General features: G+C 37.8%; 1 long non-coding RNA gene across 1 annotated transcript in view; it reads right to left on the reverse strand.

The window, feature by feature from the left end:
- LOC119793563 overlaps nucleotides 1–17,138 on the reverse strand; it is a 50,602-nt gene extending 33,464 nt beyond the window's left edge. The window contains exon 1 of the long non-coding RNA XR_005282110.1: nucleotides 16,986–17,138. This is a non-coding gene — a long non-coding RNA (uncharacterized LOC119793563). The remainder of the gene's footprint in view (nucleotides 1–16,985) is intronic.
- Between the last annotated feature and the right edge of the window lie 9,481 nt (nucleotides 17,139–26,619).

Consider the following 26,619-nt stretch of genomic DNA (forward strand, 5'->3'; position numbering starts at 1 on the left):
TAAAATAAATTTTTTGTCACGATCACTGATACTGGGACCAGCCATTTTTGCCCAAATATAGTAGCCCCTCCCTCCTGCCATCTTCCAGCAGTGACGTCACGGTGCGGTAAGCCTAGCGCCATTCTCCCCGCTTTACAAGCAAAATCAATGGGAACTACTAGACACATCTGCAATCAACAACAATTATTGAAGATTTCCAGAGGACTTCACCATTGAAATTCACCAGAGCTATAGTGAAACTGACAATGCCCACGTGCATGGCAGCTGGATGCTGGAATACATCGGGTAAAAGAGTTATTCCACCTTTCTGATTCCTGATCCTCCACGGACGGGTTGGTCGTTGGATCGCCAACTTGAAGAGGGAGGATTTGCCATCGAACTTCTGGCCAGAGAAAAAACCCGTAATATGTAGCCAACATTTGGAGGAAGAATGTTTTCAAGATGACTTGGATAATAGCGTGTTGTGACAAACACCAGATACAGCACTAGGACTTGATCAACAGCCGATACCGCACTGTGACGTCACAAACCAGTAGGTGGCAGTAGTGTTCTTTGACAAACATGGATGCCTCCAGTAAAGCACATTCACATGAAAATTACTCAAAATTAAAAACACTTATTTATTGAACAGGATGTAATAATTTCATATCTAAAGAACTTTCAGAAGTTTGAATTCTGAATATGAGCGGACTTTTCCTTTAACAAAAAAAAATTCTGCAGAGGTAAAAACAACGGTGAAAAAAAACAGGTCTAACAACTTCTCGGACATACCAGACATTCATCATAATGTGCCAAGGTTCATTACGCTGATGGAGAACAATGGAGAGATACTGGAGGAAGGAAGAGAGTCAAACAGACAGAGACCTGATGATAAGGAGGAAGAGCCTAAGTTAGAGCTGACCACTAACAAAAACAAAGAAAACACAGCCAGCCGCATTAAGGAGGCGTATTAAATATATGAAGAGAAAAACCCCACATTAAAGACAAATTTTTCTTTTTAAGCTTTTTGGTATCAGAACTGAAATACTGGAACCAAACTTCTATAGATCGGAGTTTTTTTTCAGCCAACAGCACCACCCAGTGTTGACAACATTTCTTGATACCATTCCTTTAAGTGCAAAGCAGCTGGTTTGGTCAAGGCTCAGTGTAAAAGTAAAGTAAACTGTAAAACAGGGTGCATGCTGCAGGATTCAGTCACTGCAGAGCTGATTTGTGTTGGAGAAATGACAGCTCTACCAAAGTAGGCAAAGAATTGACTGATGGAGTTTGAGTTTAACTCAACTCCTGCATAAAACATTCAAATACTGACTGACAACACGCCAGGAACACTCTACATAGTCAGCGTAACAAAAAACTGTGGCTTGACTTCTGTTGTTCCATAAACAGTTCCATGTTCCCGGATGAAGGAAAACTGGAAATGTTTGTCCCACTGCAGGGTTCTCTGATGGCTCTCAGCCATGCAGGCAAACTCAGCATCAGCAGCTTCTGCTTTAATGGCTAAATGCTACATTTAAGGTGGAAAAGTCTACAGAGAACCAACTGCTTGATGGATCATCAGACAAAACAATGAAAATATCAACCGTTTCAATTTCTTTCTACTGCAGATAAAACAGATTTAAACAGCCTGACTGACTTCACTGATTTCTAATTATTTATCTATAAAATGTTACATTTCTGGTTAGCTAATAAATGCATGTAAATGATAAATATAAAAACATGCTACATTCAGACCGGACACGATAGAGGCAGCAGGAGGAGCTAGTTTACATGTAAGGTCAACGGTTGATGCAAAAGGTCCTGCAGTGCATTTGAGCCTCTGACACGTGGGACACGCTGCAAAAGCAGCAGCTGCTGGAGTTGGAAAAATTGAACTTTTGCTGCTCGACGCGCTAAATCAACCAATCAGAGAAGCTGATCAGGGAGCTGGCAGGGAGACGGACACAGCGCTGCTGATGCAGAGCGCTATGATCACTCCTCTGAAACGGTTCTTTAACGTCTAAATTAACTTAAAATGTTGAAACCTGCTGCAAGAATATGTTTGCTTTTATTCCACTGCCTGCAGTTTGGATTACATACGTAAAAAACGCCTTCCAAAAAAAAATCTAATCATTAAAATTGTTGACCAGATTTTATTGGGTTATTACGTTTAATTTTGTATTTCTTCCCGACTGTCTTTTGCAAAAAGTTGTAACCTAAGTTAAAAAAAAAAAAAAAAAACACCTTCCAGCAGCCAGGAAGATTAGCAGAAAACCCCAAAGAAGCGATGGTGTACGGCGGTCTGAGTGGCTCCGACAGCGAAATAATATTTGAAGGATGGATCGTAATCCAGATGAACTGACTAGAGATGGGACGATTTATGAAAACCGTCCGAACCGTTTGGTTCGACTGTCTCGGTTCGCATGTGTTTCGTTCGGTTCATGCGCTGCTCCTTTTTCTCAAAGGCGAAGCGTTTACACTCCAGAGCAGAAGGTGGCGGTACTGCGACCAAAGCCAACCACCAATAGTAAACAAGAAGAAGAAGAAGCGAAGCAGCTTAGCCGGGTGTACCAGGGGAAAAAATGAGTTGTTGTGGAGAATTGTGTGGCCGATATCCGATATGCCGATATTTTAAAACTCATGTAGCCGATAACTGATATCGATACCGATGTTAAAGCTGGACAAAAATAAGTAGCCATTGAAAATAGCAGTTTTGTTATCCATTTCTGGCACTTTGAAAAATAATAAACTCAGATATATTTTCATATGCTGATATCAAATTGATTTTTAAAAAGCAATATTTCATTAGTAAAAGAGATCGATATGGTGTTTTTAAATGGCAATATATCAGCATATAAAGATATTGGGATATTTTAATGTATCAATATTTTTTCCCTCGTCTTTAGAAGTTTTTAAGTGTGAAAAAAGAAGTTTTTGAGGAAGAAGAAGAAGTAGTATTTTATTTTTTTTTTTAGACTTTAGAAACTCAGAAGCTGATCAAATATCGGGTTAAATATCGGTGGGGTGGCCGATGTCCGATATTCAGTTTTAAGGCCGATACCGATAGGGGGCCCATTATATCGTGCATCCCTATTTTTTATTTATTCAAAGATTTATTAATCATGCAATTTATTTCTTTTATAATGGAGTATTGTTTTGTCAGAAAACAGAAGCACCTCGGACTGATTGAGAGAATAAAATCACTCGTTTGTGCTTGATCTGTCCCAAAAATGGGATCCTACAATACTTTTTCGTCTTTGAATTTATTCATAAATATAGGCTTTTGGAGTTTTAGTTTTTTGCTTTTGTTTTAAACCCGTTCTATATAACACCTAATGTAAAAAGAGAAATGACTAAAATGCAGAAACAAGCGGTGTAATCAGGTTTTGACGGACTGCTCTAAGCATGCCTGTTGATGACAGACATGCGTTTTAACGAGTGTTAAGTGTTCAATCGGAGCCTGATTGATCAAAGCGTTTTTGTCATACTGATTGAAAACACAAAAAGTAAAATCTTCAATGACCAACTTCAAGGACTCAGGAGATGGAGGTGTCATTCTCTGGCCACAAATAAACAGAGGCCAAGTGGATCAGAGCTTCAAAGAGAACAGATAAGAAGTTTGTGTTGAAAGAAAGGTCCCAGGTAGCCTAAGGAGGATTAGAATAATAAATACGGGTAATCACTGATGGAAATCTATTCAGAAACGTATCCGAAAATTCACAAGAAAATGTACATCGCCTAAACGGTCACATTCGTAACACAAGCTTATCTTGACAGCGGCCATCAAAGACACGTCCAGGCCTCCGACTCCCTTTATCTGCCCCGCTGGTCTCACCTCCATCTTTCTTCGCTGCCCTGACCCACATGTCAGCTCAACAGCAGCAAATAAACCGTCACACTAAGCAGACCTCCCATCCTACTATGCTACAGCCTGCTGCCAAGGCTATCAGCAAAAAGAAAAAGCTTTCCATGTTCAATAACGGATGAAAAGAAGAGGGAAGAAAAAGAAACAGAAGCTAACCGAAAATCATTAAATCCACAGGATGAAAATCAACAGAACTGACTCTACCTTTCATTGTGCTCCTGCTTCCTGTTAGGTTTTTGCAGAACGGAATATTCCAAGTGCAATAAACAATAATAGAAAAATATGGAAAACGAGTGACAGAGACGACCTCAGCGAGGAAAGACTGATAGAGAATGAAGGCTGGATAGACTTGGGAGTCACATGATCAGAACCAAGGCGACAGGCGGCTCACCAGTGACCACAACCCACAAAACCAAGGGCTGGGTTTGGTGGTGTCACTCCAGTTGTCCCAGTAAGGAAATAAAGGGGGGGGGGGGGGGGGGCGACAGTTAGGAATATTTGATTCTGAGAGCCAGTTACTAGGATCCCAGCTAGAAGACGCACGCCTGGTGTCTCTCTGACAACGATGGACCATCAAATAGAAAATGGAACCTAATGAGCACAAAATAACAGGAAAAAGTGGAAAGGCAGAAAGAAAACTGGGGAGAATTTCTCTGTATTCCATTTAATCTGATGACTTAAACAGGGACTGAAAAAACAAATAACTTAAACTAGAGGTTCAGTGGTGGAACTATAACAGATTCTGGTTTTGTCTGGAGATAAATGGTTTTCCGACTCCTACCTTTGAAGCTATACAGTGCAAAGAAAACAGAAATCTCAAACTGCAGAAAATACCTAAATATTACGGTTCCAAATAAAGTTAACTTCTTAACATCCACCTCATTTTGGGAAATTCTCGCCTATTTTGCATACCCAAATGGAAAAGCAAATAATGCAAGAACTGTAAGCCCAAATTCCATGTGCGATTACATGAAAATTGGGTGAGTAAAACACGACCCAAGCTGCATCAGTTCAAACATGACTCAGTTTTCTTTTTTTTTTTAAAGTCTCCAAAATACTAGGTCTTTTTTAATTTTCAACAGCAGTAATAAATACATGCTTGCTTATGGTGGCTGCTTTGTTTGTTTACATTTTGACATGCTGCTATATCTGGGTTAATTGTGCTTTGGTGCTCGCTATGCCCATTAAATGAACTTGGTAGTTGAATTGTGGAGAATCTAAGCTTTATAATGATGTCTAACATGTCTATATTGTTAAACATTTTACCGGTGTAATTTTCATGCATTCTGAGTTATTAGTTGTAAACACTTTAAAACGTTTTGAGAGGTTAATAACTGAAACCACTTGACATCCAGGAATCATTGAAAAGCGAACGTCTTCAAACTTGGAAACAAAGTTCAGTGGTTTTTCTGTAAAAATTCAAAAAAATATCCACTGGACTTGGTTTCCAAGATTTGAAGACGTTTCGCCACCTCTCCAGGAAGCTTTCTCAATTCAAATGTCCGGATCCGCAGTGAGTTTGAGTCTTATATAGACAAAGCCTTGTATCGCTTGGAAACATGCAAATGGTAACCGATGAATGGGGCGTTTGGTTCCATTGTTAGCCTGTAATACCTGAAACCTGTCTATGATTCTGAGGGTCGAATGTTGAATTGGTTAATGTCATAAGGCAGCAAGGAGGGGAATGGCGCCATTCGAAATCCCATCGGCATGAGAGAAAGAATTTGGTCAAATGGAGCAGTTCATATTGATATTTAAGGTATTTAAATATTGATCATTTTGTCAACCCTTCTTAAAGGAGAAGTTCGGTCATATTCAGAATTCAAACTTCTAAAAGTACTTTAAATATGAAATTCTTACAAACTGTTCAATAAATAAGTGTTTTAATTCAGAGTAATTTTCATGTGAATGTGCTTTACTGGAGGCATCCATGTTTGTCAAAGAACACCACTGCCACCTACTGGTTTGTGACGTCACGGTGCGGTATCGGCTGTTGATCAAGTCCCGGCGCTGTATCTGGTGTTTGTCACAACGCGCTATTATCGAGGTCGTCTTGAAAACATTCTTCTTCCAAATGTTGGCTGCATATAGGCTTGTCCCGATCCGATACGTGGATCGGATCGGGACGCCGATATTGGCAAAAAAATGCGTATCGGCAAAGCATGTAAAATGCCGATCCAGACTGCCGATCCAGTTTTAAAAAAAAAAATCCGGTCCGTATTTTCCAGTTTCGCCGATTGAAACGATCCATTCCACTTTTTTGCGCCAGTGTTTCCCTGTTTTGCATTTTTATTAAAACTTACAGTAATACTTGCATCTTTAACTGTTTACGGTTTTACTGTTCACTGTGCAATTTCAGATTGCTATTCATAATTTTGTCCAGTTTGTGTTTATCTCTTAATAAACAGGTAAGTTTGTTGTTACCAATCATTGTGTTTTATTCAATCTCACCTAATTTAGCTGGCTAGATGTTATCAAGAGTACTAAAACCCTTTTCAACATGAGTCTTACAACTAAGGCTAAGTACTTTAACTTAAACTTAAATACATGCTCAGATAGGCTGGTATCGGCCAGTATCGGTATCGGATCGGAAGTCCAAAAACAATATCGGTATCGGATCGGAAGTGCAAAAACCTGGATCGGGACATCTCTAGCTACATATTACGGGTTTTTTCTCTGGCCAGAAGTTCGATGGCAAATCCTCCCTCTTCAAGTTGGCGATCCAACGACCAACCCGTCCGTGGAGGATCAGGAATCGGACTTTTACCAGATGTATTCCAGCATCCAGCTGCCATGCACGTGGGCATTGTCAGTTTCACTATAGCTCCTGTGAATTTCAATGGTGAAGTCCTCTGGAAATCTTCAATAATTGTTGTTGATTGCAGATGTGTCTAGTAGTTCCCATTGATTTTGCTTGTAAAGCGGGGAGAATGGCGCTAGGCTTACCGCACCGTGACGTCACTGCTGGAAGATGGCAGGAGGGAGGGGCTACTATATTTGGGCTAAAATGGCCGCTCTCGGACTCAGTGATCACAACGAAAAATATTGTTTTTAATTTTTTACTGATTAACGCTAAGTTCATTAAATCACAGCAAACATATTAGTTTTACATATTGATTATTCCTTGCTGATCGGACTTTTTTCTTTAATTGTATCATGTTCTTCCACTTGGTTGATCAAGTGACAAGAGCAGAAAAAAAAAAGATAGCTCCAAGCTTTCTGTGCAGCACAATGGCTGCATTAAATATGTTTAAATATTACCAAACTGTACCATCTGTATTAAAATAAAATTTTTGCTTCCTAACATTTCTTTTCGGATGAATAAATCTTTACTGGATGTCCATCTAAGATGACAACTCCAAGCATTTACAAAAACAAAAAAACTTGGGCCAGAAATATGATGCATATTAGTCTGAAATGTTTCTTAGAAATGTAAATTATACAATTTATTCTCTGATTTAAACCTGAATCTTGTTATGCAATCTTTGTTGACTTTATTTAAGGGTTTGCTTCTATTGAAATGGTCAGCATCCACCAGATGTTGTAGGAAAAACAATGATATCAATTCTTTGGAAAAGAGCTTTATGAAAGGAACACTTGACTAGTCTTAGTCAAATGCGGCGGGCACTCCCAAATGAAGTAAGACCCAAAGTATTTGAATCAGAACTCAGCCACAGATGTGGAAGATTAGTGCATATCGCTGTGTGAAGCAGACAACAGGAACATCAAGGTTATCCAAACCAACCATTTGATCCTACCCTCTCAAACATCCTCCATGCTAACATTAACCTTCCTATAAAAGGACGGGTGGCAGCAGACCAGGAACAATGATGAGCAGCACCAGGTGTAGGTGTGAGTTCATGCATGTCTAACTCGGTCAGAGCGCCGCAACTCGATCGGACTCCTTTCTAACTCATAATCCTGTTCTGATCTGTTGCAAGTGTTTAGACACGAGGAGAGCAGGATCCACTTCAAGCTGTGACCTCACCTCATTGGCTGCATCAGGCTCTATTAGAAAGCTTTTCCCTTCCTTTTTTTAATTGGATGATTCAGCCTGGTAAAAGTCCGAACGGGTGTGGCTTTTCTCTCTTGCCAGCACATGGTTGGAGTTTCAGATTCCCCATCATGAGTGTCTAAGCAACCCAACTTTCTAATGTCAGATCTGAAACAACTGTTTCACCATGTATTACGTCTGGCTTGCTTTATGATGAAAACAAAGATTTATAGTCTCTGTAAAATGGGTCTGCTTCTTACCATGGGTTAAAAGCAAAACATTTGCTCATATTTCTATTTTTTGAACTTATTCCAACTTTTTTTTTTCATAACAAAAGCAACTGATTACCTTTGTTTTGCGTTTTTGTTATGCATGTACATATTTGCTTCACTTTTCTACCTTCTCTTAATCTATCGACCGGTTTAAAATAAAATACTAGAGTCAAACTATCCATGTTTCACACTACATTTATACAAATGAAACTACTATCAGATGTGTAGTGACTCGTGATTTTCCAGATAAACTAAAAATCATTTTGTTTTAAAAAATTAAAAGTGTCTTAATAAAAACAAGTAAACAATATCCAGCTATGATTAATACTATTACATTTATATTCTTATGCTGGTCCGTCCTAATACTGATTAAGAATGAAGAGTTATTCAGTTAAGTTTTTTTTTTATTGTGAAGGTTTACCAGCGTCTATTTTTAAATTTTTTAAATGCCCTTTAGTTTATCAACTAGTTCAGGGTTGATCGTTCCATTTTTAGAGCCTGAAAAAACCCATTCCTTCTGTTGCATCACTGGACTAGTTTAAATCCAGCTTGAATGACACGGCCTTTCTTGTCAGTAGATGACTTTACATGAGAGACCACAACAATCACATGTGGGGCACCCCAAAGGTCAATTGTAGGACCCCTCCTATACAACATATACACGCTCCACCCAAACTTGGATCTTAGTAATGAACAGAAGTTATAACTATGCAGACGACACCTGGCTGAACATTACCATGTCACCAGGTGGCAATGAACCCATTCCAACGTTTGGATGTGAACACACACTTTATCTGAATGAAAACAAAACTGAAGTTTCAGTTTTTGAACCATTGTGTTTTATTACACAGCTTCAGTCAATCCAGCTAGAAACCACTAATCAAACTCTGAATCTGAGCGTATTGATGGACTCAGACCTGAACTTTCATAAATACAGTAAAAGAAGTTGGCCTTCTATCGCCTAAAGCAGCGGTCCCCAACCACCGGGCCGGGGACCGGTACCGGTCCATCGGTCATTTGGTACCGTGCCGCACAGAAAAAAGTATATATACTAGGGATGGAACGGTTTATGAAAACCGTCCGAACCGTTCGGCTCGACTGTCTCAGTTTGCGTGTGTTGCGTTCGGTTCATGCGCTGCTCCTTTTTCTCATAGGCGACGCGTTTACACTCCAGAGCAGAAGGTGGCGGTACTGAGACCAAAGCCAACCACCAGTAGTAAACAAGAAGAAGAAGAAGCGAAGCAGATTAGTAGCAGAAAAAAATCAGTTGTTGTGGAGAATTGTGTGGGTATGGCGAGTGGGAAAGAACAGGAGTTGGAAGACGCGCCAGCAGCACTTTATAGGTCTGCTGTATGGGACCACTTTGCATTTAGAGGGACCTACGATGACGGCGGAAAGAAAGTTGTGGATAAAAGTGCAACAGTGTGCAAGCATTGTGCAACACGTTTTGTTTATGCTAACAGCAACACGACCAACATGTCAGGCTAACCCTGAAATCCCACATACTCCGTCAGCGCTCCGCCCCGCTGCGCTCCAGACCGGCTGCTCAAAGCAAAGCCTACAGCCTCCACTGTGGCTCCCGTCCGCTCCGCTCTGAGGTCCTTGGAGATGGTAGAGGGCATGCGCCAGATGATTAAATTCAAAGCAGCAAAACATGCGGAAATGATCCAGGGTTTCCGCGAATCATTAAAAATAATTACAATTCATTCATTTTTTGGGGGGGATTTTTTCATTAATTTCATAAATTTTCATTTTTATAAATTTTTTTATTTTTCGGTGTAACAATAAACATATACCGAACCGAACCGAAAACCGTGAGCACGAAACCGTGAACCGAAACCGAACCGTGGATTTTGTGAACCGTTCCACCTAGGGATGCACGATATAATCGGCCCCCTATCGGTATCGGTCTTAAAACTGAATATCGGACATCGGCCACCCCACCGATATTTAACCCGATATTTGATCAGCTTCTGAGTTTCTAAAGTCTAAAAAAAAAAAAAAAAAAAAAAAAAAAATACTACTTCTTCTTCCTCAAAAACTTTTTTACAGACTTAAAAACTTCTAAAGACGAGGGAAAAAATATTGATACATTAAAATATCGCAATATCTTCATATGCTGATATATTGCCATTTAAAAACACCATATCAATCTCTTTTACTAATGAAATATTGCTATATGTCATCGTTATGCTACGAAATCCCCCGAAAATTCACCAAATTTTGCCATATTTTTATATGTTGATATATTGACGCGGTATTGATCTATTTTACTAACAAAATCTCACAAGAATTTGCAAAATATCACCAGAGTTTGTAACTGAACGATGACATTTCACAAGATTTTGAAAGTAAAATAGATCGATACCGCGTTTTTAAAAATTTATTTGATATCAGCATATGAAAATATATTTGAGTTTATTATTTTTCAAAGTGTCAGAAATGGATAACAAAACTGCTATTTTCAATGACTACTTATTTTTGTCCAGCTTTAACATCGGTATCGATATCGGTTATCGGCTACATGAGTTTTAAAATATCGACATATCGGATATCGGCCAAAATCCCAATATCGTGCATCCCTAGTTCCACCCCTAATGTTGACTAACATCTCCAACAGATGCACGACTGCTCAGTGCAGAGACAGTGGGGACTCTGCATCTGACCACAACTAAAGCTGCTTACTGTTGTTTTGCTTTTATTGGATATTCAAGGAATGCACATTAAGAGTGCTTAGAAAGAGAACTTAGAAAAAAAAAAAAGCCAGACTCTGAAATAAGTAGATCTGGGGGGCGACTGCAACATCATGAAGCATCGAAGGAACCACATGAAAGCAGAGTTTTCCAAGCTTTTCATGTTTTCACAGGAAAACATGAAAAGATCCCAGATATCCTGAAATCCAGAAATAGTTCATCTAAATCTTCAGATTACGGCATTCAGATGACCTAACTGCAAATCATCTTTGCTCCGTGTTTGTTGTGGGTATTTTTGATATTTTGGGTGGATGATTCACTGGTGTTAACTTTAAGAGGTGGGTCTAAATCTGTAAATCATTCCTGTTTTTTTTAAAACATTCAGCCTGGCGTCATGACAACCAAGCCCACCCAAGCGAGCTACAACAAACTGATTACCTTAAAAAGAAAAAGGAAAAACTTCTAGTCTTGATGCAGGTGGGGCATTTTTTTTCTAGCAGAACTGAGCCACGTCTCTCAGGAAGTGTGAATCTGTGGGGGGCCCCTCTGAGGCCCCCGCCATGGCTCTTTGAACCAGGCCCCAAAGTAATGATCCAACACCCAGCAGGCTTATGTAACCTACCTCTGCTGCTAGTTTTTAACTCTGGAACACAGAAGGTGGAGCTCATGGGAACGCTTTAGTTCACCGCTCTGCAGTGCATCCAATCAAACGGCAAGTAGTTCTGTCAATTATAAACTGGAGGCTAAATCTCTCAAACACTTCTAAACTTTCAGGAGGAAAAATAAGAGCAGGGAACAGACTGCAAAAAAAGATCTAAAAATGCAAAAAGAAATCTTTAAAAGAAAAGTCCGGTCAGCAAGAAATGATCAGTGGATCATTATCTATACCTAAAACTAATACGTTAGCGTAAGGTGACCAGATTTCTGTAATCTAATCTGGGGACATTTCCAGCTCATAGATAAAAATAAATATATTTTATGAAAATTAAAATAGGGAATGGGGAAAGAGATGTTTTCATCCATTTTTACATGTTTATTAAGATTTAAACAAAATTCACGTGTGAAATCCAGGAATGCGCCTCTTTCATTTCTTAAGATAAAAAATATTAATCAAAGTGCCATCTGGTCATTAAGTCGTCTCTTATTTATAGACACAAATTGAAAAACTATTTTTTCTTCCAACATAATCATAACTATAAAATGAAATGGCCTCCAATTGTTATACTGTATCCTGGGCAGCTGCAGTGTGTTAAGTCGCCTTCAGCAGCCTGGATTGAAATCTGTGTCACTATTAAAAAAGATAGATTAGATTTTTATATTCAGATTAAACTACAACCATTAAAACACATCTATAAATCTGGATCATTCTCATGAGCAGCCTGAGGCAGCTACACCTAAATGTTTTGTCATTACACGTATAGATGAATGAAAAATAAGCTGTCCTTTAAAAAAATTATAGTGAAACCTAAAAGGATTATATTCTCTCAATCCTAAACCTCTATGTGTTAGGGAAAAGGATTATGGCAACTGGAAAAAAAAAAAAAAAAAAGTTAATTGATTTTAAAATTTTATTTCAATTTAGTATGGGAAAAAAAGTCTGACTTTTTTCTCAGAATTCTGACTTTAATCTCAGAACTTTTTACGTGTCCGAGGGGTTCCCTCATTAATGGAGGAGCAGAAGGTCATTAAAACAAGAGAGCTAGTCTCTAAAACAGACATGGCTATGGCTTGATGCTGACATGTTTGTTAGCTGTCAGAATTCTGAGAAAAAAGTCAGAATTCTGAGATTAAGATCAGAATTCTGAGATTAAAGTCAGAATTCCGAGAAAAAAAGTCAGAATTCCGAGAAAAAAAGTCATAATTCCGAGAAAAAAAGTCAGAATTCCGAGAAAAAAAGTCAGAATTCCGAGAAAAAAAGTCAGAATTCCGAGAAAAAAGTCAGAATCTGAGAAAAAAAGTCAGAATTCCCAGAAAAAAAGTCAGAATTCCCAGAAAAAGTCAGAATTCTGAGATTAAGATCAGAATTCTGAGATTAAGATCAGAATTCTGAGATTAAAGTCAGAATTCCGAGAAAAAAAGTCAGAATTCCGAGAAAAAAAGTCAGAATTCCGAGAAAAAAAGTCAGAATTCCGAGAAAAAAAGTCAGAATCTGAGAAAAAAAGTCAGAATCTGAGAAAAAAAGTCAGAATCTGAGAAAAAAAGTCAGAATTCCGAGAAAAAAGTCAGAATCTGAGAAAAAAAGTCAGAATTCCCAGAAAAAAAGTCAGAATTCCCAGAAAAAAGTCAGAATTCTGAGATTAAGATCAGAATTCTGAGATTAAAGTCAGAATTCCGAGAAAAAAAGTCAGAATTCCGAGAGAAAAAAAGTCAGAATTCCGAGAGAAAAAAAAGTCAGAATTCCGAGAAAAAAAAGTCAGAATTCCGAGAAAAAAAAGTCAGAATTCCGAGAAAAAAAAGTCAGAATTCCGAGAAAAAAAAGTCAGAATTCCGAGAAAAAAAAGTCAGAATTCCGAGAAAAAAGTCAGAATTCCGAGAAAAAAAAGTCAGAATTCCGAGAAAAAAAGTCAGAATTCCGAGAAAAAAAGTCAGAATTCCGAGAAAAAAAGTCAGAATTCCGAGAAAAAAAGTCAGAATTCCGAGAAAAAAAGTCAGAATTCCGAGAAAAAAAGTCAGAATTCCGAGAAAAAAAGTCAGAATTCCGAGAAAAAAAGTCAGAATTCCGAGAAAAAAGTCAGAATCTGAGAAAAAAAGTCAGAATCTGAGAAAAAAAGTCAGAATTCGAGAAAAAAGTCAGAATCTGAGAAAAAAAGTCAGAATTCCCAGAAAAAAAGTCAGAATTCCCAGAAAAAAAGTCAGAATTCTGAGATATGAGATTTTTCCTATAATACACTGAAATAAAATTTAAAAATCAGGTGTTTTTTTTTTTTTTCCAGTGGCCCTAATCCTCGTCCGTATTGGGTGCATAGATACAGCTGTGCTTTTTGTTTTAAATAAGCTGTTATTTTCATTGTATGTAAATGAAAAGATAAATTCTTAGTTATCCCTGTTACAAAAATCCACAAAAAAAGAAAATATTTGGGCAGAAACTGCACATAATTAAGCGTTCATTTCCGCATGTTTTGATCCTATGAATTTAATAATAATAAAGCGCATGCTGTCCTTGATCTCCGTGGAAGTTGGATCGCAGCAACACGGGAGGAACAGAGGAGGCTGTAGGCCTTGCACAGGCGGTCTGGAGCTGAACGGGGCGGTGACAGAGGATGGGGGACTTCGAGGTAACACAGGGTAGCTGCTTTTAGCCGACTCTGATAACGAACTTCCTCGTCCGATTTAACTCTGCTCCTCATCTATACCTTAACAGCTATGTGCAGCATGCTCACGCACTCTACCATAATAACAAACACAGTAATTAAATGCAACATCTTCCCCCTCATTCATTAAACTGTAAAATCGGGGACATATTCGGGGACAGCTTTAGCCGGGGACAGGTGCTCGAAAACGGGGACTGTCCAAGGAAATCAGGGATGTCTGGTCACCCTAGTTAGTGGTGATAAAAATAATAATTTCCGTTGCGATCACTGAGTCTGGAAGTGGCTATTTTTGCCCAAATATAGTAGCCCCTCCCTCCTGCTGTCCTCCGGCAGTGACGTCACGGTGCGGTAAGCCTAGCGCCATTCTCCCCGCTTTACAAGCTAAATCAATGGGAACTACTAGACACATCTGCAATCAACAACAATTATTGAAGATTTCCAGAGGACTTCACCATTGAAATTCACCAGAGCTATAGTGAAACGTGCATGGCAGCTGGATGCTGGAATACATCGGGTAAAAGTCTGATTCCTGATCCTCCACGGACGGGTTGGTCGTTGGATCGCCAACTTGAAGAGGGAGGATTTGCCATCGAACTTCTGGCCAGAGAAAAAACCCGTAATATGTAGCCAACATTTGGAAGAAGAATGTTTTCAAGATGACTTGGATAATAGCGCGTTGTGACAAACACCAGATACAGCACTGGGACTTGATCAACAACCGATACCGCACCGTGACGTCACTAACCAGTAGGTGGCAGTAGTGTTCTTTGACAAACATGGATGCCTCCAGTAAAGCACATTCAAATGAAAATTACTCCTAGTTAAAAACACCTATTTATTGAACAATATGTAACAATTTCATATTTAAAGCACTTTCAGAAGTTTGAATTTTGAATATGACCGGACCTTTCCTTTAAACGGGAATTTTCCCTTTAACATAGCAGGTAAGTAACGAGATTTGAGAATGAAAAAGAAATAAAGTAAAGCCTGAAATTATCTACCTGGAAGACGGAGAGTTGATGGGTGGGCAACAGAGGAGATTTCTGCTAAAAAGTAAGTAATAAAGCGAACTCCAGCCAGGAAGGACACAGAAAATAAGGGATGTTTGAACTGATCAGGTATCTAATAAGCAAATGATCATTTTAAGTAATGTTGGTCGCTGCTTTGTGTTAAAGCGTTTTTAGAAAACAGGAATGGGCTGAGGATGACTACACTTCTTCATCGAAATGTTAGTTGTTTCATCCTCCATGCTGTGATGTTTGATTTAACAAAAATAATGTCCCTTTTTTATTTAACCACTGAGATTAAACCATTGAGAATAAAAACCTCTTTCAAGGGAGTCCTGGACTAGAGGCAGGAAAGTTACAGAATAAACAGAGATACATTAAATTAAATGACAAGTACATAAAAAAACACCAAAGTAAAATAATTACAGATCATTGAGGCTGCTTCAAATTCTTTCACATTCAACTTAAAAGCATTACAAGATAAAAACTCAGTCAATTTCCAGCTTCTTTGTAAAGAAATCCCACTAACAATCCATAAATACCGGATCAAAGGTTCACACCATGGATTAGGAGTTGTAGTTTTACTTCAGTAGCTGCAGCTAATTTCCAATGTTTTCTGGAGGGAAGGTACGGAAGAGGATTAGGGCCACTGAAAAAAACAAAAAAACTTACTGAAAAATTCAGAATTCTGACTTTTTTTCACTCAGAATTCTGACTCTAATCTCAGAATTCTGACTTTTTTTTAACTGAGAATTCAGACTCTAATCTCAGAATTCAGACTCTAAATTCAGAATTCAGACTCTAAATTCAGAATTCAGACTCTAAATTCAGAATTCAGACTCTAAATTCAGAATTCAGACTCTAAATTCAGACTCTAATCTCAGAATTCAGACTCTAAATTCAGAATTCAGACTCTAAATTCAGAATTCAGACTCTAAATTCAGAATTCAGACTCTAAATTCAGAATTCAGACTCTAAATTCAGACTCTAATCTCAGAATTCAGACTCAGAATTCAGACTCTAATCTCAGAATTCAGACTCTAATCTCAGAATTCAGACTCTAATCTCAGAATTCAGACTCTAATCTCAGAATTCAGACTCTAACCTCAGAATTCAGACTCTAACCTCAGAATTCAGACTCTAACCTCAGAATTCAGACTCTAATCTCAGAATTCTGACTCTAATCTCAGAATTCTGACTCTAATCTCAGAATTCTGACTCTAATCTCAGAATTCTGACTCTAATCTCAGAATTCAGACTCTAACCTCAGAATTCAGACTCTAATCTCAGAATTCTGGCTCTAATCTCAGAATTCTGGCTCTAATCTCAGAATTCTGACTCAAATCTCAGAATTCTGGCTCTAATCTCAGAATTCTGGCTCTAATCTCTTTTTACGTGCCTGAAGGGTCCCTGGTGATTCTGTTTAATTAATGGAAGAACAGTAGGTAATTGAAACAAAATAGTCTCTAAAACAGACATGGCTACAGAATTCAGTCAGAATTCCGAGATTAAAGTCAGAATTCTGACTTTTTTTCCCCATATTAAACTGAAATAATATTTAAAAATCAGGTAACTTTTTGCATTTTTTTTCAGTGGCCCTAATCCTCCTCCGTATGGAGGACACCTGTAGCTAATGTGCCGTTAATTATGAATTTAAAAGCTCTTTAAACGGTCTCCGCGCGCCGCATATCCGAGAAAGTACAAAGCACCAGGACACGAACAGCTGTAGTTAAAGAAGGACGGACCAGAACAACTTCCAACCTCTCCCTTAACTTTATACAAGCCCAGTTTGGAGATGACAAAGCCTTTCTGATCCTTCATATCGCTTCATAACAGAACCCAGGTTTAAACGCGCGGTAACACTTACCGACCCAGTCTCTAGGAGGAAAGAACTTCTTTTTCTGAAGGTTGAACCACTAAATACAAAGTCTTCCAGCAAACGGACATAAACTCACACGAACACAACCGCTCACACTTCACGCTGAAACAATCTCCCAGCGCTGCCCAGCAGCTGTGAGCTCCACAGATCCTCCATCAAGTTAACAATGGCTCCACAATATCTGCTTCCGGTCAGACCTTCAAAGTAAAATACTTTTCAAACAAGAATAGAACTTTCAACAAAAGCTAAAAAAAAAATATTCACTGGACCTTGTTTTCCAAGTTTGAAGACGTTTCGCTTCCCATCCAGGACGCTTTTTCAATTAAAACTGTCAGAATTAGCGTTGAGTTCCAAGTGTTGTTGAAGATTCTCAGTCATATCAAGCTTTATAGGATAGCCTAACAAAGCCTTCCCTTAGCAAAAAGTAGTTTATTCAAGTATACTAAAAGTGCACTAAATACATACTTAAAATCAGGCAGTGCACTTAAGAGTTTACCCATTCTAAACTATATTATTTATTGTTTACTAAAGTATACTTTAAGTTTACTTTAGTAAACTTAAAAACGTCCCAATTTAGTTCGAAGAAGTATTACTTTAGTAATACTTTAAGTACACTAAAAGTACATTGTTGAGTATACTTTCTAAACTTATACTCATACTTAAGTATTCTTAATAGAATTTACTTCAAGTGTACTACTTTTTGCTAAGGGTTGTTTTGGCATAGAAAGGCCGAATCATAAGCCAAAATAAAGGTTTTGTTGGGCTACCCTATGAAGCTTGGAACTCAACGCTAATTCTAACATTTTTAATTGAGAAAGCTTCCAAAACGTCTTCTTGGAAAACAAAGTCCAGTGGGTTTTTTTGGGTTTTTTTTAACGTTTTTTGGAAAGTCTATGACGTGGATGACTGAGAATCTTCACCAAGAGTAGAAAAGACCAAGAAGCAACATTTTCAGAACATCTTAATCCGGGTCGGCCCAATCCTACATAAGTGGTTAGGTCAAATTTAAGCAATAAATCACTCTATGAATGATCTTGATAGCTGCAACCAACAGTGCAATTATCAGATCAATCACACTACTATGAACTCATTACAGCTCTGCCAGTGCTGTTCATGATCTACTATTTAAATTACTAACTTTTACTAAAAGTACACTGCAACAGTAATTTGTAAAAAAAAAAATAATAATAATAATAATAATCTGCAGCACAAGAAAAAACAACAAACAAATAAATGGCTTGGTGATAAGATGTTAAAAGAAATTTAACAAATATTGACTTACAGGACAGACAGTATTGGATTTTAAACTCATATCTGAGCCAGCACAGGGCACTGTGAAATCATTTTTGGACCTAAATGTTCGAAACCAGCAGAGATGGCAAAAGTACTCACTTTCTGTACTTGAGTAAAAGTACAGATACTTGTGTTAAAAAATACTCTGGTAAAAGTGGAAGTACTGATTAAACTTCTTTACTCAAGTAAAAGTAACAAAGTACACACTTGTAAAGTATAAAAGTAAAAGTAGAAACCACTTTTTTCATGCCGTTGCCTACATTTTAAATGGATGTCTGCCAATAGGACTAGATCTCCGTTGTGTTCATTTTCAATCATTTCGTCGTCCATGCTACTATGCTAACGCCACCGCCACCAAGCTGCAATGATTTGCCGCGAATGAATACCGCCGAATCTGTCGATTCATCTTGTAGTGGTGCGTCAAATGCAACATAGATTCCCATCCAATTAGATTGAATTTGGTATTGATGACGTGAAAAATAATAACAGTAACTCCATTGAAATTATTCAAAACTAAAGTAACGAGCCAATTTTTTAAAATGTAAGGAGTAGAAAGTACAGATATTTGTGTAAAAATGTAAGGAGTAGAAGTAAAAAGTCCCCATAAAAATAAGTAGAAAAGTAAAGTAAAAATATCAGAAAAATCTACTCGAGTACAGTAACGAAGTATTTGTACTTCGTTACTTCCCATCTCTGGAAACCAGCAACCTGTGACTATTTAATTTAGATTTGGGCTTTCCAGTCCTAAAATGTGCTGATATGATGTGACAGTCAATATGTGCAACAACCAATGTGGATGTCTCTAATGTGTTTAATCATCTTGGAGAAGTTTACACCAGAGTCTGTTTGTCTATATGGCCCTAAGTGCACATTTATTTATAAGTTGCTATCAACTAGGGCTGCATCTAAGGATTATTTTGTAAATGAATTAATTTGTCAGTTATTTTTTTCTAATCAGATAGCAAAAGGTTCCTTAAAGAAGATTTTTTTTTGCAAAATAACAATAGTCAAACTAAAACTTTTCCTCTTGAGGAGTTGCGGATAGAGCATATTGAAAGATGAAAACATAATTTTTTATCTTAAATGCAAGATTATTATTATTATTTTTTTTTTTTTTACAATTTTGGAATAATTACCGCTCTAAGTGGGTCATGTTTTAGAGTCTCTATACTCCAATTAATGATTAATCGATGTTTAAATTAGTCTACGATTATTTCAATAATAGATTAATCACAATTAATCCGATAAATCTTTTCAGCACCGCTATTAACTTAAAAAAACATCTAATTATTCATCTCTTTATCAAAGTATCTATATTCATTTTCAAATACGTTTGGTTTATTTTTTCAAATAACATTGCATAATATGACTGTAATATTTGAGCCAATATAAATAGAATGTATGTAAAATTGATCTAAAATGTAATATCCGCATATTTCCAAGCATTTTCAATTCATCTCACCCCTCCTCGTTCGCAACCCCTGGATTTAATTACAGTGGAGTCAGCGCTTATTTATCAAGCTTTTATTTTGAAGGTGCATCTCAGTCACATCCATGTGAGGATCTCTGTTGAACTCTGAAATCCACCTCACTTGACAAACCAGATTCCCTCTGCAGCCTCAAGTAGCTCCTTATGGTCAGACAAACAGGATGTTCCTGCTGCACAATGTAAAAATACATTTATTTTAACTTCCTATACGTCATTCTATATTTAGAAATGCTCTCTTCAGTTTACTTTTCTCATATGACTACTTTGCATTGCTTAGCCAGGTAATCAATAGCCTGTTTGTGCACAAGGAAAATCACAGGTTAAAGGCTTTTTCTGCAGTGTAAAGCAAGCTAAGCTTGAGTAAGACGGAGAATCAATCCCCAGTTTGCTTTAACGACGCAGCAAACTCTGTGCATACCCTGTTAATTAAAAACAAAACTGCAGCAATCGTGCAACTTAACCACAGTTAAAGTGCCTCCAATCTATGATGCTGTCTCTTTTAACAGCCTTGTAAAATGCAAAGAGGCATTTGGGAACAGATGTTAAACCCTGCTGAAAGCAATGCTGCATTATCTATAAGTTTTCTGTCAGATAGAGGTTGCTGAGGTGGAAAGGTAACCATGTGAGTGTTAGTCTGACTCGTCACCTGTACCCTTTGCCTTCTTTGAATAGTCTCCACAGCAGCAGGTTTGCAAAGCACGTTGCCAAGGGGAACAGACCAACAGCAAACAAATGATCCCGGACCGCAGTCAGAATAGCTGATGAGCTTGTAGTGAACATGAAACTCACTAGCAGCCATATGGACAACAAAGGGAAGGAGTTAGAGTGGGAGAAAGGGCGGGACCTGCTGGTTTTCAGTGAGGCCTGGGAATATAAACCCACCTTTTTTTCTGCCCAGATAATATTCTGAGTTATGTATCATGGTGGCTGCAAATGTATTCCATCTATTGCTCTGAGTTGGTTGTTAACTATGGAAGAAAAAATGATTCTTTGTTTCAAAAAAGAAAGAATGCCACACACAGCGCTCTTTTTGCTTTTTGTATTTACTGGAAGAAACAAGAGTGATGTTGTTGGAAAGAGCATTCTTGGGATACCAGAATCTAGATATGAAAGCTTTAAGTCAGATTAAAAACAGCCAGGCAGGCAGAACTCCCGCTGGGCCAGTATCAGTTGATTGATGGCTGACAGTGACATGCAGAAGCAATCACTTCCTTTGAACTTTTTCACATTTGATCCAGTTAATTGTGGGGATAGTTTTCTCTCATGCAGTTTTTGATCAAACATCAATATGCAGCAGACTAGAAACTGAATTACTTATGAATTTAATTGTAGTTGATTTTATTGAAGCGACTTTTCCAAAAAAAGTACCTGTACTTGTCTTATCTGGGACTGTGTCACCAGGGCAACGGTATAAACAGACTTTCATTTCTCAGTGCCTGGGAATCAGGTTGCCTCCAATGTACAACTTAACACAGGTCCCACATGGTTCCCCCTGCAGAAACTGGTCCCACAGGGGGGTCATATCTAAGCATTTTTTCAGTCTTGGCCCGGCCAAGTCCCGAGAGGATCTTACCCGACCCCCATTGTTCATGAAAAGCCCAAAACCCAGGCCTGCGTCCAGGGTAAGGTCCCAGCATCTCAGGAAATGGCAATGTCTTTTGCCTTGATTTTATGGTCATCATAAAGGCTGTAATAAATAGCTTTTTATCTGACCCACCAACTGATTGGGAGACACTACAAGGGTCATTCAAGCCCCCCAACATAGCCTTTGGGATCGTGTGACATTAAAGGAATAGTACACCCAAAACATGATTAGCCTTCATTTTCTACTCACCCCCATGCTGAACAACACTCTGGAGTACTTTTTTGATATCTCAAATGCATCTGGAGATCTGGGAGGCTTCTTGCTGTCTGCTGACATTCAAATAATGGAGGTCTATGGCGCCCGAGGCAGAAAGGTCCATAAAAGTCCACAAAAAACGTGTCAATATTCCTCCATACTGCTCGTCCAATGTATTCCAAGTGTCCTGAGTGGGTAGCGTCCATAATTTATTCGAAACGAAGTCATTTAGAATGTTTTTAGAGCATAAACAGTAGTGTATAGGATTTCCTAAAAGCGCGTTCACGAGTCTACGGAAACCGCGGCAGACCAAACCAGATGAAAGTGCGCATTCAGCTCGGCAAAGAACTCATGCTCTTCCTCAACACTGAAGTCCTCAGACATTTTTCTTTCGTTGTTTCTTTCTTTGCACAGGTAAACAGCACATTTCTTCTTCTACGCTTGCATTATCGACAGAGCAGACGCTGAATGCGCACTTTCACACGCTTTGTCCCGTCTAGTTTATTTATTTATTTATTTTTAACCTTTTGTCTTGAATCTTGTTCATTTCCTCCACTTTTCCTCCATTTGAGTTTGTTGAAGTCTTAGACGATGTGTCAGCTTTTCCATAATTGTAGATTTCTTCTATTATTTCAGTCCATTGTTCTTGACAAGGGGGGTCTTCCTGTCCCCATTTCCTCGTGGTAGCTTTTCTGCTAACTAGTAACAATCTTAATCAGATACCTGTCTTTTACCTGTACTTTGATATTGTTCAAATTGCAATGGTAAAGCACTGCACTGTTCATAGGAATGTCATATCCCAGTATCTTCTTTACAGTTTTATGTACTTTTTTCCAAAATGTAACAATTTTAGGACAGTTCCAGAATATGTGAGAATGATCAGCATTCATTGATCCACAATTCCGCCAACACCCCATGTTTGTATTGTTATAATTATTCTTGACTTTAGGCGTGATAAAAAATCGTATTAGATTTTTCCATGTGATCTCCCTCCATATCCATGAATTGGTGGAAGTCTGATGTGTTTTCCACATATCTAGCCTACAAAGTAATCTTTTAAATACTTAATTTTATTAACGTAAACGGTTAACGTAAAGCAACACCTTCATACTAATTATGTTCAAATCATCACATTTCTGTAGTAGAGACAAAATTATCTGTATTAGCACTGGTTGTCTGTTTGTTGAAACATTTATCGGTAAAACGGAAAATCACTACTTACCAAATGTATCCAAAGCAGTTCTTTTCATACTCAAAGCTAAACTCCCAAATCCACAGCGACGTAAATGAGATCTCAAACCTCTATGTAACTGAACAGTGTTATGCTTGAAAGTTTTTTCTTTGTTTGTTTCAAGGAAGTTGGCTATGCAAATGACTAAAGGAGATAGTTTGACTGTATGTCACCTGCTTTGAATAGTATTTCTTTGACATTACATGCACATGTTTGAATAAATCTAGATTTAGGAGGTTTAGGCTTCAGAGCAGTCGCCAACATGGGTTTGTGTGGGTTGCTGCAAATGAGTTTACATTTCTGTGCATTTAAACTGGTCCCATTATGCTTCCCCGCAACTCTGGGACAAATATAAGCTTCAGTAATGAGGTCAAGCTAGCAACATTGTCTGGCTGCTCTACATTTATTAACAAAAAGTCTTTTATTCGTGCTGGCTCTGTACTGCTGGCCAAGCCAGACTCCACCTTATCTGCTAATAGCCATGCTAGCTGGTACTTCAAAAAATTATTTTCATTTTGTATTCAGTTGCTGTTAAGAAGAGTAAAATTTTCCCGGAAAGGTTTGGATACACTGCAAAAAATAGAAATCTCAATAAGTAATTTTTTCTTAAAATTAGTGCGTTTTTCCTTGAATTGAGGAGGTAAGTAAGACACTTTGCCAATGGAACAAGACAATTTCCTTTTAAAATAAGAAAAAACTATTTTATCGTCTTATTTCAAGTAAATATTATCTAACTATCTTATTTTAAGAGTAAAAATACTCATTCCATTGGCAGAACATCTTATTTACCTGCTCAAATTAAGGGTAAATATACTTAATTTAAGAATTTTGTACTTATTTCTGGATTGTTTTTGCAGTGTATTTGTTGAGCTTTGTCACATTTTGTTGTACGACAAAAAAAAAAAAAAAAAAAAAAGCCTTTGTTGGGGTCGTTTTATATTTTTCAGACTTACACAAATGTTTCAAAAACTTGAAAGAATAAAAATCCGGAAGATGTTTTCTTGCTTATTTAGGTGGATCTATAGTCTGCGGTTTCTAGCTATATATGCAGGAAAGCTGATTTGATTTTTTTGTTTTTGTTTTAAAGCATATGAGGCCTATGTAAATTTGTAGAACAAACTCTTTTATTCTTAAAAAAGTAATAATTTTTCTGAGTTCCTCCTTTAACCCTCCATAGCATGCAGCTATGATTCCATCACTTCTGTTGCTTTTGGTTTACATACAGTTTGTTTTTTCCCTGGTGTGCCTGGTGAAAATCATATTATAGTTTGAAAAAACTACACCCTGCAAAAACGATCTGAAATTAGGTAAAAATTTCTTAAATCAAGTGTATTTAGCCTTAATTTGAGCAGGTAAACAAGATAGTTTGCCAATGGAATGAGTATTTTTACACTTAAAATAAGTTAATTAGATAATATGCACTTGAAATAAGACAATGCAATTGATTTTTCTTAATTCAAATGTAAATCGTCTTGTTCCATTCGCAAAGTGTTTCATTTACCTCCTCAACTTAGGATAAAATGCACTTATTTTAAGATTTACATTTTTTGCAGTGCAGGGTCTCTTATAAAAAACAGCCGACACCTTCCCTGTTCATAATATTCAAATTAAGAGCATTAATCTTTGTGACAAAAGTAAAATAGGTTCAAGCTCTAGTTTTTATTTTGTAACATCCTTTTTCTGGGTATATTTTTCACTAAAGCTGTTTTTGCCTTTTAAGGAGGCAGTTGCTAATATTCAAATGCCTAAAGAAGGATTTTATTATCCACGTCCATAAAGAAAATAACCAGCATGAAAACAGCAGCGTCAACCTGCTGATATGGTAACAAAGCTAATTTCAAAAACTAAGAATTCACAGCAGAATTCACCTTGATGCTCAATTCCGATTTTTTGTGAAACCTGATTTTTTGCGTTTCCGTTCACATTTCCGAATATATGCGACTTGTAAGTGATCTCCTGTGTGAACTGCAGTCTTACAAGGCAAGTGTCCTGCATGCGCAGGAGAGGACGCAATGACATCACAGGGCAGCGTGCTCTGTGTTTACGGAAGTAAACATGGATGGTAGTGCCGGAGCGCATCTAGTGATCTTTCCCAACCATAAAAACAATCTTTTCAATATGGTTAAACATAAATACTGCTCTCCTCATCATCATCTGCCATGGTTGTTGTTTTCTTGCCACTTCTTCATAGCAAAACCTAGAATAGTGACCTTGGTCAGGTATTAATGGCGTTTAGGTCAGAGGAATGTGACATGCCATTCAGACACAGGTCGCTTTTCAAAAGATCAGATTAAGGACCACATAGCCAAGTGTTCTCTGTCACATTGGAGAAAATAGGATCTGTGTTGTTCAGACAGCCATGAAAAGATCAGATCCAGGTGGCATATGGGCCAAAAAAATCGGATTTGGTTCACTTTAGGCTGCAGTGTAAACGTAACCTTTGCCTTAATCACAGTGGACACCGAATATGACCAAATTAGAGCGTATTCAAGATCAATAAAGAACACCGATAAATGTGATTGTGGACTGGTAACAGTGTCAGGGTTTGGTTGTGTTTTTTTAAGGACCCTAATGCAGAGCAAAGGAGGCAGAGGTGAGTTCTTGTATTTTTTATTGAGTTCTTACAGGCAACAAAGGCAGGAATCCAAAAATCCAACAATAAAATGTAAAACAAACCAGAACCATGGAGACATTAGGGAAAACATGCACAAGGAGCCGGGAAAGACGAGGAACCAGCACTGAGGAACTGCACAGGGAGAGTATTTACCGTATGGCTGACTGAACAAAGACAGGACTAACGAGCTGATTGGGAGCAGGTGTGAACAGAGGCTTCTAGAAGGAAATAGGGAAAAACAGATCAACACCAGAGGGCAAGCAGAGAAAAACCTAAGAACTCAAACATTTCCAGAAAACACAACAAGATAGGAATTGAACCAATAAAACTAGAAAACATGGGGCAAAGTAAAACTGAATACTGAAAAGAAAGAAGAACCAAGACAGGGACAAAGAGAGGCTTTGATTATAGAGAAAGTCAAGTTGATTTGAACTGGGCACTGCTTTTTCTTTACCAGATTATAGAAACCATTTTTCTTTGGTTGAAATAAAACTTCATTAATGCCCGACCACTTTTTTGTTATTTGTGCAGAATAACAAACTGTCATTTACTTTATACATACAGAAAATTATTGCATTGTAGTAGGTTCTGTTTTGGCTCTGATAAGCGGAGTCAGAGGGATCCTAGCTGCTCCAGTTTAATTCTTCACTGACACCATAAATCTGCACCACATGCTGTTGCGTTTTACAAGTGCATGCTTTCACAGGCCTCTGGTAACAGCTTTGGCTCCAGCCCAGCCAACACAAACACCTAAATGTTCACTTTTAGATAAAGTGTCTATTTAAAGGTTAAAATAGCAAAACTTGCTCCTCTTGAGATTTTCTTTCATTGGGTTTTTATTCCTTAAGACTATCAAACGTGAAACTGCACAGGAAAACTTCTAAGTAACTAGCTGGTTGGATTTTAACTACAATAGGAGCAGGAATATCCTGTGGGCAGGGGTTTGCAAAATTCTTCTCATGTGAATATAAGTCTGAAGTGCCAAATCAAAGTAAATGAAAGTTTAATTGAGGGATGAATGCGAGAACAGCTTCTGTAATGAATTCAGGTTGGTTGTTGTCATTTTTTTTTGTAAAACCAAACTTTCCCCATATATTTAACTCTTTTACAGGCGACTAATTAACATAAACAGATGCTGGTCTGAAGTTTAAATCT

This window comes from Cyprinodon tularosa, unplaced genomic scaffold (assembly GCF_016077235.1).
Source record: "Cyprinodon tularosa strain WSP-4 unplaced genomic scaffold, ASM1607723v1 ctg456, whole genome shotgun sequence".
Classification (NCBI taxonomy): domain Eukaryota; kingdom Metazoa; phylum Chordata; class Actinopteri; order Cyprinodontiformes; family Cyprinodontidae; genus Cyprinodon; species Cyprinodon tularosa.